Genomic DNA, 11,230 nt, shown 5'->3' on the forward strand with positions numbered 1-11,230 from the left:
TGCTCGGGAGAGAGTGAGTGTACCTTTTGGAAGAGAACTAGCTCTTTCACCATCTATCCCTACCCCTTCTTCTATGCATATGTTCTTTTTTGATACTTGGTGGCAACGGAAAATAACCTAGAGTGAGTGGCATTTGGAGAATGACTGGAGGGTGACTGTCTGAGGAGTCCTTGCTTCATCACAGTGACCGCACTGGAAAATAAATGAAACTAATCAAATGAATTTTTTTTTTTTTTTTTTTTTTTGCCTGAAGAAATTCAGAAGTAAGGAGAAGCTGATTCAACTGTTTAATAGTGATTTATAGTAGATGCATGTAAGAGTAAATTCCCCTCTTGCCTTAACAATAACAATAAAGAAGAAATGAATATCCTCAGGGATGTTTTAAATTCAGTGCTCTATTTTCAAATGGAATTCTTCTTTTCTCAAGGCCCAAGGCTCAGCCCACCATGACAAAATTCCTGTGTCAAGCAATAAAGAGACCGTATTCAAAGTGCAGAGGGTTTTTTTTATTTGTTTGTTTGTTTTAATTATTAGAACTTACTTCTTTAAACCCACAATCAGAATTACATTGTGTTTTTGTAGAAGAGAAAAAAGGCAGTCTCTAAAACTATTAATTAATTTAGTCCAGACTCAGATAAAGTTATTCTTATTTAAAAGATATATAGGGATAAGGAATAGTAAAATCATCTACAGTGTCAGACATAGAGCATAGATGAGATTAGTTTCATGGAATTAACTTCGGGTTCTGCTATTCCTTTTAAAGGGTGAGTCTTTGTATATTCAATGGAGATGTAATAATCTAGGAATAAAAATAAATATCTGGATGTGGAATACACCATCCTCGGGTTGTCCGTTCTTATCGACACGAATGAAAATTAATGTACTAGCTATTAACAAAATCCTAATGGCCTTAAAAAAATTTGAAATGTATATGCATTGTCTCTAGTATAGTCATACTTTCCCTCATATTCTGTGACAAAATAGCAGGTTAAGTAAGTCAGGGGACTTAAAGACCATGTCCAAGCTGGTTTTTGGAGCACTTCATTTCTCCAGAGTTCTCTTGCCTGGTTTAGCAGTGAGTGTCCCAAAAGGAAACAGGAGTCTCACCCAAATGGGGTAACTAAAGAGAATGTAATAAAGGGAATATTCACAAAGACATGGACAGGGTATAGGGAGGCCAACAAAGTATAATGAAGAATCCTGGGGTTAGCAATAGTGGGGAGCTCTTATCACCACTCCTAAGCATGAAGAGGCAAGCAGAGAGAGCACTTCCAGGACTCCAGAGAAAGTTGCCGTAGTGTCAGTAACCTGTACACATAACTCCTGCAGGCTTGGCAATAGGAAACACATCACTTTCATACTTAATGCGTTCTCTAAAATATGCATGCAGTTAAATGTATAAAATCCAAAACAATAGACTTAAATGTTATAAGAGAGTTCCATTCTCAGAGCTAAAAAATAAATGTGGACACAAATTGCAGGTGTAATTTCTAGCATTTCACATATAGTTTTAATTTTGTTCCTTTCCTTCACAGTTGAGTGCCTTAACTCCTTTAAGTATTCAATTGAAGCCAAAGATTCCCTCTCTTTGACATGCCTAATGATTTCCATCTTTTTATCATTTGAATTGCACTTATGAAATCTACACGTCTTATCACTAGCATCAGCATTTTTCCATTTCCATTTTCAGATATCTATGAAATCGTAAGTGCCAAACACAAGAAAATATTCAAATAATTAAATAAACCCTACCATACAAAGACGTCACAGCTGCAGAAACTCAGTTCTTTCTTAATAGGTAATATTACCACACAGAAATAGTCATTCACTACCTGAGGTACAAACGTCCAGATGACGCAAATAGTTGATGTATACTGATGGAAGATAGCAATTGTAGAAATGTCAAACGTAACAAAACTTGAGGACCACTAGTATTTGCTGCTCAAGTTCACAGCAGATTAAAAATAAGAAGTGAAAGCTGACAGCTTAAAATCACGACTGAAAGAGAAAAGCTACAAAAATCAAATGCACAAAAAAGCAAAAATCCTATCAGTCTAGACAAATTTTCCTACAGATCTGAGCCATCCCTGAGGGCAGCTCTAATATTCACTATTTATAAAAGTAGTCCTGTTATATCAAAGCAGTGTTCATTTTTGTTTGTTTAGCCTAAAATAGAACAGTATGTTGAGGAAATTCCTGTTTAATGCTCTCTATTTAAAATGCCTTTAGAAAGATGTCTATCAAAAAATAAATTAATGAGATTGATCACTTAAAAAGGTAAATTCCAGTTACTGAGAAAATCTGTAGACAGAAGGAGAAAGAGAAGGATGAGAAGTAATTTCTAGAAGTTCTCAACAAATTAGCATCCTATCTCAAGTGTCCCAAAGACAGAGGGATATAGGGAGTCTAGTAAGAAAACATTGAGGGGCACCAGGGTAGCTCAGTCAGTTAAGTGTCGGACTCTTGGCTTCAGCACAGGTCATGATCTCATGGGTTGTGGGATTGAGTCCTGCAACAGGCTTCTTGCTCTGTGGGGAGACTCTGCTTGAAAGATTCTCTCCCTCTGCCCCTCCCTCCACTTGTGCATATGGTCTCTCTCTCTCTCTCTCTCTCTCAAAATAAACAAGTGAATCTTGAAAAAAAAAAAGAAAAGGAAAAAAGAAAACGTTAGTTTGGGACCACTCACTTAGGGCTATGAGAGCTGATTTTGCCCATCAGAGAAATTAGCAAATACTGCAAACGAGTTAGTTAAAATGAGTCAGTTAAAAATTTACCAATACATTACTGATTGAGATTTCTTTGTATTTTCTCCTGATCTTAGTTAACCTAATGACTTTATTAAAAAGGTTTTGATTTTGAAAAATTTCAATTATATGTGTAAAAATTGGCAGAAAGGATAATAAAAACCCAGTATCCATCAACCAAATTTTAATCATTATTAATTCAAAAACAATTTTATTTTAGCTCCACCTACTTCTCCTTTCCTCAAATTATTTTGAAACAAATCCCAAATATAATATCATTTCATCTATAAATATATCAGTGTGTGTCTCTAAAATGTAAAAACCTTTTATTTTAAATTTTAATTTTTTCCAGCTTGAGATAAAATTGACATATAGCATTGTGTAAGTATAAGGGGAATAATACATTGATTTGATGCATTTATGTATTGTGAGATGATAACCACAGTAGGGTTAGTTACTACCTCCAACACCTCACATAATTACCAGTGTGTGTGTGTGTGTGTGTGTAGTAAAAACATTTAAGATCTACTCTCTTAGAAACTTTCAAGTATAGATTGTTAACTCTAATCACCATGCTGTACAATAGATCTCCAGAACTTACTCATCTTATAACTAGAAGTTTGTATCCTTTGACCAACATCACCCCATTCCCCTCACTCCTTAGCTTCTGGCAATAGCCATTCTACTCTGTTTCCATAAATTTGGTTTTTTGTTGTTGTTGTTTTGTTTTGTTTTTTTTTTAGATTTCACATATAAGTGATATCATACAGTATTTGTCTTTCTTGGTCCGACATTTTACTTAACATAATGTCCTTAATGGTCATTTCTATTGATGCAGAAGGCAGAGTTTCCTTCTTTCTCAAGGTTGAAAAATTCACCTTTGTGTGTGTTGTGTGTGTGTGTGTGTGTGCCACATCTTCATTCATTCATTCATCAGTGGACACTCAGGTTGTTTCTATATTGTAGTTATTGTGAATAGAGCTTCAGTGAACATGGGAGAGCCTATATCTCCGAGATCCTGATTTCATTCTATTCAGATATATACCCAGAAGTGGGATTTTCTTATTATATGGTTGTTATATTTTTAATTTTTGAGAAATCTCCATATTGTTTTTCATAGTGACTGCAATTACATTCCCACCATCACTGCACAAGTGTTCTCTATCCTCCGTATCTTTACCAATACTTGTTATTTCTTGTCTTTTTGATGATAGTCATTCTAACAGGTATGGGGTGATATCTCACATGACAGGTATGAGGTGATATTTTGATTTGCATTTTCCTGATGATTACTAATGTCAAGCACCTTTTTATGCACCTGTTTGCCATTTGCATGTCTTTGAAAAAAATATCTGCTCAGTTTTTCTGCCTATTTCTTCTTTTTTTAAGTATTTATTTATTTATTTATTTATTTATTTATTTATGAGACAGCACAAGTAGGGGGACAGAAAGGGATAAGCAGGCTCTGCACTGAGCACGGAGCCCAAAGCAGGGCTCGATCCCAGGACGCTGAGATCATGACCTGAGCCGAAATCTAGAGTTGAATGTTTAACTGATTGAGCCACTCAGGCACCCCCTCTTCTGCCCATTTCTTAATAGTATTTTGGTTTTTTTAAATTTTTTTTTTGTCAGATAGTAAGCCCTTATTTGATATGTAATTTGCAAATATTTTCTCCTATTCCATTGATTGCCTTTTCATTTTGTTGATTTTTTTTTCTGTGCAGAAGCTTTTTAATTTGACATAGTCTCACATTGGTTGCTTTTGTTGCTTGTGTTTTGGTGTCATATCCAAAAATTCATTGCCAAGATTAATGTCAAGGAGTTTTTTCCATATATTTTCTTCTAGGAATTTTATAGTATCAGATATTATGTTTAAGTTTTTAGTCCATATTGAGTTAATTTTTGTAAATGATGTAAGATAGGGATCCAATTTCATTCTTGTACATGTCTTTTTCTAGTTTTCTCAATACCATTTATTGAAGAGACTATCCTTTACCCATTGAGTGTTCTGGGCTTCCTTGTCAAGTATTAGTTGACCACATATGCAAGGGTTTATTTTTGAGTTCTCAATTATGTCCCATTGGTCTATTTGTCTATTTTATACTAGTCCCATAAATTTTTTTGATTTTTATAGATTTGTAGTGAGTTGAAATCAGGAGGTGTGATGCCTCCAACTTTATTCTTTATCAAGACTGCTTTGGCTTTTTGGAGTCTTTTGTGATTCCATACAAATTTAGGGATTGTTTGTTTGTTCTATATCTGTGAAAAATGCCATTGGATTTTGATAAGAATTGCATTGAATCTGTAGATGGTTTTGGATAGTATGGACATTTTAGCAATTACTTCTTCTGATGCACGAGCATGGAATATCTTTCCATTTATTTGTGTGTTCTTCAATCTCTTTCACCAAAGCCTTAGAGCCTTTATAGTGTACAGATCTTTTACCTCTTTCATTAAATTTATTTCTAAGTATGTTATTGTTTTTGTTACTATTGTGAATAGAACTGTTTTCTTTATTTCTCTTTTATTTTACTTTTTTCTTTATTTCTCTTTTAGATATTTCATTGGTAGTGTATAGAAATTACAAGTGATTTCTGTATGTTGATTTTGTAGCCTGTAACTTTCCTAAATTTATCATCTAGTTCTAATATTTTTTTCCAAGGCATCTTTAGGACATAATATACGTAAGATCATATGTATATTCACATATATTCTATGTATAAGATCATATCATCTGCAAACACAATTTTACTTCTTCCTTCATGATTTGTATATTTTTTTATTATTTTTTTTGCTTGATTGCAGTGGCTAGGACTTCCAGTACTATTTGAGTAGGAGTGGTGAGAGGGCATCCTTGTCTTGCTTCTGATCTTTGAGGAGAAACTTTCAACCTTTTACCATTGAGTATGATATCAGCTGTGGGCATTTTATACATGACCTTTAATATGTTGGGATATGTTCCTTCTATACCCAATTTGTTGAGAGTTGTTATCATGAAAGGATGTTGTAGTTTGTCAAATGATTTTTCTATCTGTTTAGTTGATCATGATTTTTATCTTTCATACTATTAATGTGGTATATCCCATTTATTGATTTGCATGTCTTGAACCATTCTTGCCTTCCAGGGATAAATCCCACATGATCATGGTGTATGATCATTTTAATGGGTTGTTGAATTCAGTTTGCTAATATTTTGTCAAGGATCTTTACATCTATATTCCTCTGGGCTATTGGCTTGTAGTGTTTTTGTTGTTGTTTTGTTTTGTTTTCTGGTAGTGTCCTTATCTGACTTTGGTATAGGGTAACATTGGCCTTATAAAATTAGTTTGGAAATGATCCTTCCTCTTCAAATGTTTGGATGAGCACGAGAAGGATTGGAGTTATTTCTTCTTTAAATACTTGATAGCATTCACCAAGGAAACCACCTAGTCCTGGGCTTTTCTTTCTTGGGAGATTTTTGATTACTGATCCAATCTCCTAACACATTACTGGTTATTTCAGATTTTCTATTTCTTAATCATTCAGTCTTGATAGGTTTTCTGTTTCTAGGAATTCACCCATTTCTTCCAGATTATCCATTTTATTGATATCTGTTCATAGTAGTCTCTTATGATCCTTTGTATTTTCATAGTATTAGTTATAATGTTTCCTATTCCATTCAATTTTATTTATTTGCATCTCTTCTCTTTTCTTTCTTAGTATAGTTTAAAATTTTATCAGTTTTGTTTATCTTTTAAGAAACAGCTCTTGGTTTTGTTGCTTTTTTTCTATTGTTTTTCTGATCTCTGTTTCATTTATTTCTGCTCTGATATTTCCCATTTCCTTCCTTTTATTAATTTGGGGTTTAATTTGTTGTTCTTCTGGTTCTTTGAGGTATAAAGCTACTTAAAATCTTTCTTTTTTTCTTAATGCAGGCGGTTGTTGCTACAAACTTCCCTCATAAAACAGCTTTTGCATCATCTCATAAATTTGTTATGTTGTGTTTCCATCTTTAAGACATTTCTTTACTTCCCTTTTGATTTCCTTTTTGATCTATGGTGTTCAGAAATTGTTTTTTAATTTGGATATATTTGTGAATTTTCCAATTTTCCTCCTTTTGTTGACTTGCACTTTCATACCATATGGTTGAAAAAGCTATTTAGTATGATTTCAATCTTCTTAAATTTCCTAAGACCTGTTTCATGACTTATAATATGATCTATCTTGGAAAATGCTTCTTGTGTGGTTGAGAAGAATGTGTATTCTGCTGCTATTGGATGAATTATTTTGTCTATGTTTGTTAGGTCCATTTGTTGTAAAATTTAGTTCAAGTCAAATGTTTCCTTATTGATTTTTCTATCTGGATGATCTATCCATTGTTGTAAGTGGGGTGTTTAACAAAATCCTATTATTATCATATTCTTGTCCACCTTCTCCCTTCAAATCTCTTAGTATTTGATTAATATATTTTGGTACTTTGACACTGGGTGCTTATGTATTTATGATTGTTATATCCTCTTGATTAATTAATCTTGTTTTATTATCTAAATGGCCTTCTTTGTTTCTTGTTATTGCATTTGACTTGAAGTCTAATTTGCCTGGTATAAGTATACCTACCCCTGCTTCCTTTTTGTTTCTGCTTGCACAGAACATCATTTTCTGTATTTGCACTTGGAACTTATGTGTGTCCTTAAAGCTGAAGTGTCTCTTGTAAGCAGCATATAGTTAGATCTTGTTTTTCTCGTTCATCCAGTCACTGTATATCTTTTGATTGGAGAATTTAACCTACTTACATTAACAGTAATTATTGATAGATAAGGACTTACTAGTGCCATCTTATTAATTGTATTCTGGCTATCTTGTAGTTCTCTTGTTCCTTTGTCCCTCTGTTGTTGCCTTCCTTTTTGAATTGATAATTTTCCATAGAGGAATGCTTTATTCTCTTCTCTTTGTTTTTTCTGTATCTACTGTAGGTTTCTGCTTTGTGGTTATCATAAGGCTTACACAAAACATCTTACAGATATAATGTTTTATTTTACACTAATAATTTAATTTCACTTGCATACAAATACTCATCCTCTTACTCCCATCCTCATATGCTTTTGGTGTCACAATGTAGCTCTTTTTTATTGTGTATTCATAAACAAATTATTGCAACTATAGCTATTTTTAATACTTTAATCCTTTAACCTTTATAGTAAAGTGGTTAACACATCCCCATATTACAGTATTACAGTAATCTGAATTTGACTATATACTTACATTTACCAGCTTTTTTTTTTTTCATGTTTTCATATTACTAATAGTGTCCTTTCATTTCAACTTGAAAAACACCTTTCAGCATCTCTTATAAGACTAGGTCTAGGTGTAATGAACTCTTTCAGCTTTTGTTTGTCAGAAAAAGTCTTTATCCCTCCTTATTTCTGAAGGACAACTTTGTCAATAGTGTAAGTAATCTTGGTTGCTGTAATTTTTTCTTTTAGCACTTTGAATATATATATATATACCCTCTCCTAGCCTGTAAGGTTTCTGTTGAGAAATCCACTTATAGCCTTATAGGGTTGCCTTGTAAGTTACAAGCTTGTTTTCTCTTGTTATTTATTTATTTATTTATTTATTTATTTTTTAAGAGAGCACACACACAAGTGGTAGGAAGGGGCCAAGGGAGAGAGAGAATCTTAAACAGGCTTCACGCTCAGCTTGGAGCCCAATGTGGGGCTTGATCTCACAACCTGAGATCATGACCTGAGGAGAAATTAAGAGTCAAATGCTTAACTGACTGAGCAACACAGGCACCCCTCTCTTGATGATTTTAATATTCTCTTTATCTTTGATTTTTGATAGGTTTATTATAATTTGTCTTGGGGAAGATCTCTTTAAATTGAGTTTGTTGGGTGACCTATGAGCTTTGTGAACTTAGATATAAACATTTCTCCCCAGATTTGAGAAGCCATTGTTTCTTTATATAAGCTTCTGGTCCTTGTCTTCCTCTTTTCTCCTTCTGGAACTCCAATAATTCACAAATTGTTTCTTTCATTGTGTCCTGCAGATCACATAGGCTTTCTTCACACTTGTTCTTTCCTTCTTTGTTTTCCTCTGACTGCATAATTTCAAAGTTTCTGTCTTCTACCTCACAAATTCATTCTTCTGCTTGATTCATTCTAATGTGGATGCTCTCTATTGAATTTTTAATTTTATTCACTGTATTCTTCAGCTCTAGAATTTCTATTCTTTAGGATTTCTATCTTTCTTATGCTTCCCATTTTATTCTTGTATTGTTTTCCTGATTTCACTGAATTTTCTGTTTTTTGTTTTTGTTTTTGTAGCTCCTTGAGCCTCTTTAAAACAGTTATTTTGATTTCTTTATTGGGTAAATCACAGATCTCCATGTTTTTGTCGTCAGTTACTGGAAGGTTTTGGGATTCTTTGGTGATGTCATGTTTCCTTGTTTTCTCATATTCCTTGAATTGCTGCCTTTGCATTTGAAGCAGCAGTCACATTCTTCTGTCTTTACTAGCTGCTTTTTCTAATGCATCCAAAGTGATGGGTTTTGTTTGTTTGTTTGTTGTTATTTGCTCCATTGGTATTCTGGAACTTCTCTGCTGAATGCCTGAACTTCCACAGTGGCTCTCATTTCTGGATGATTGCCTAAGATGTGGTTTTTCAAGGGCTCTAGGACCATGGCTAACGCACTTTTGTTCATGGCTGAGACTGAATTCTGTGTCTACTACCCAACACTTGAGTGGGTGAAATTCCTTCTGGATCTATTGGTGTATGATGCTGGATCCCACAGCTACACAAAGGCACTTTTATCCAAGGGTGGGTGACAAACTGTCATTGTTGGGATGGGGGCATGGCATGATGTAGTCATGTTGCTCAGATAAGACTTCTTAAAAACTTTAAGTACATGTCATTATTAGTCTATATTATATAGTCATCTATTGTTATTAGTCTAAAACTGACAATTTTTAATATGATTGAATATCCTTTCAGTATTCACAAATATTACATATATATTTCAATTTTTACATTTTAATGTTTAATCAGCAACTAAAAATAATGTCTACATGGTGTGATGTGTTAGTATTTTTTTTAAGATTTTATTTATTTATTCATGAGAGAGAGAGGCAGAGACACAGGCAGAGGGAAAAGCAGGCTCCATGCAGGGAGCCCGATGTGGGACTCAATCCCGGGACTCCAGGATCACACACTGGGCTGAAGGCAGGCACTAAACCACTGAGCCACCCAGAGATCTCCTGTTAGTATGTATTTAAAGCCCCTTTTAATCTATAGTTTTTCTCTCTATGCTATCTTCATTTTTTAAAACCTCTTTAAATTTCTTTGTTGAAAATACCAGTATGTTTGTTCTGTAGTTTTCCATAGTCAGGATTTGGCTGATTGTATCTCCAGAGTTCTCTGTATTTGTTCCAAAATGGTAGTTGTATCTAGAGGCTTGAAAAGATGTAGTTGAGATTTTTGTAGCAAAGATACTTCAGAGAGTGGTATGTGCTTCCATCAGAAGGCATACAATGCCGAGTTGCCTCTCTTACTGATGTTAACATGAATTGATATTCATCACTCAGATTTATTATTTAATTAGATATTGTAAAGTGGATACTATAATATCTTATCCCTTATCTATTTGGTAGCTAAAATATCTCCATATAGATAAATTTGTCTCTTATTTGGTCATTGAGTGGTATAGCTCATTTTGGAAAGGCAAGATTCTATCCAATGCTTTATTCTTCCCAATGCTTTCTTTAAAAAAAATATTTTATTTATTTATTCATGAGAGACATGAGAGAGAGAGAGAGAGAGAGAGAGAGGCAGAGACATAGGCAGTGGGAGAAGCAGGCTCCCTGTGGGGAGCCTCATGCGGGACTTGATCCTAAGACCCCAGGATCACAACCTGAGCCAAAGGCAGATGCTCAACCACTGAGCCACCCAGGTGCCCCTTCCCATTGCTTTTTAAGGTGAACAAACCACTATCTTTTTCATTTACTTGATCAGATTAGAGGTATTCCATGCTTTTTTTTTTTGTTTTAAGCATGCTTATAAAAAATTCATATAATTGTTTCCTTTCTGACTGATAATCGTAAGACACTTATCAATTATCTTTATTAGAGAACATATCCAATTTTGAGGTAGATCAGATGATTTGAAGAAAAGTTGTGACTTCAGAAAATACCCCAAAGTTAATTGCTTATCTAAAATCTATGAAAATCATTTGATTAGAGCAGAGAACCAGAAGCCACATGAGAACAGAGAGGAGAAATTCTGAATTGATGTGACTTATTTTGTAATTATTGATATATTGGAGAGCAAAATTTAAATATAATAAAGAACAAATATTCCAACTTAAATCTCTAAGAAAGTTTGGTTTTGTCAGGAATATGTAAATGAAATTTATTATTGTCAGAAAACCTGAGGCATTTTTGTTTGAATTGGCATTCCGATTTCTAAGTGTGCTCTAGAAACAACTTATTGTTTTTGAGAAGGGGCCATTG

This window comes from Canis aureus, chromosome 31 (assembly GCF_053574225.1).
Source record: "Canis aureus isolate CA01 chromosome 31, VMU_Caureus_v.1.0, whole genome shotgun sequence".
Lineage (NCBI taxonomy): Eukaryota > Metazoa > Chordata > Mammalia > Carnivora > Canidae > Canis > Canis aureus.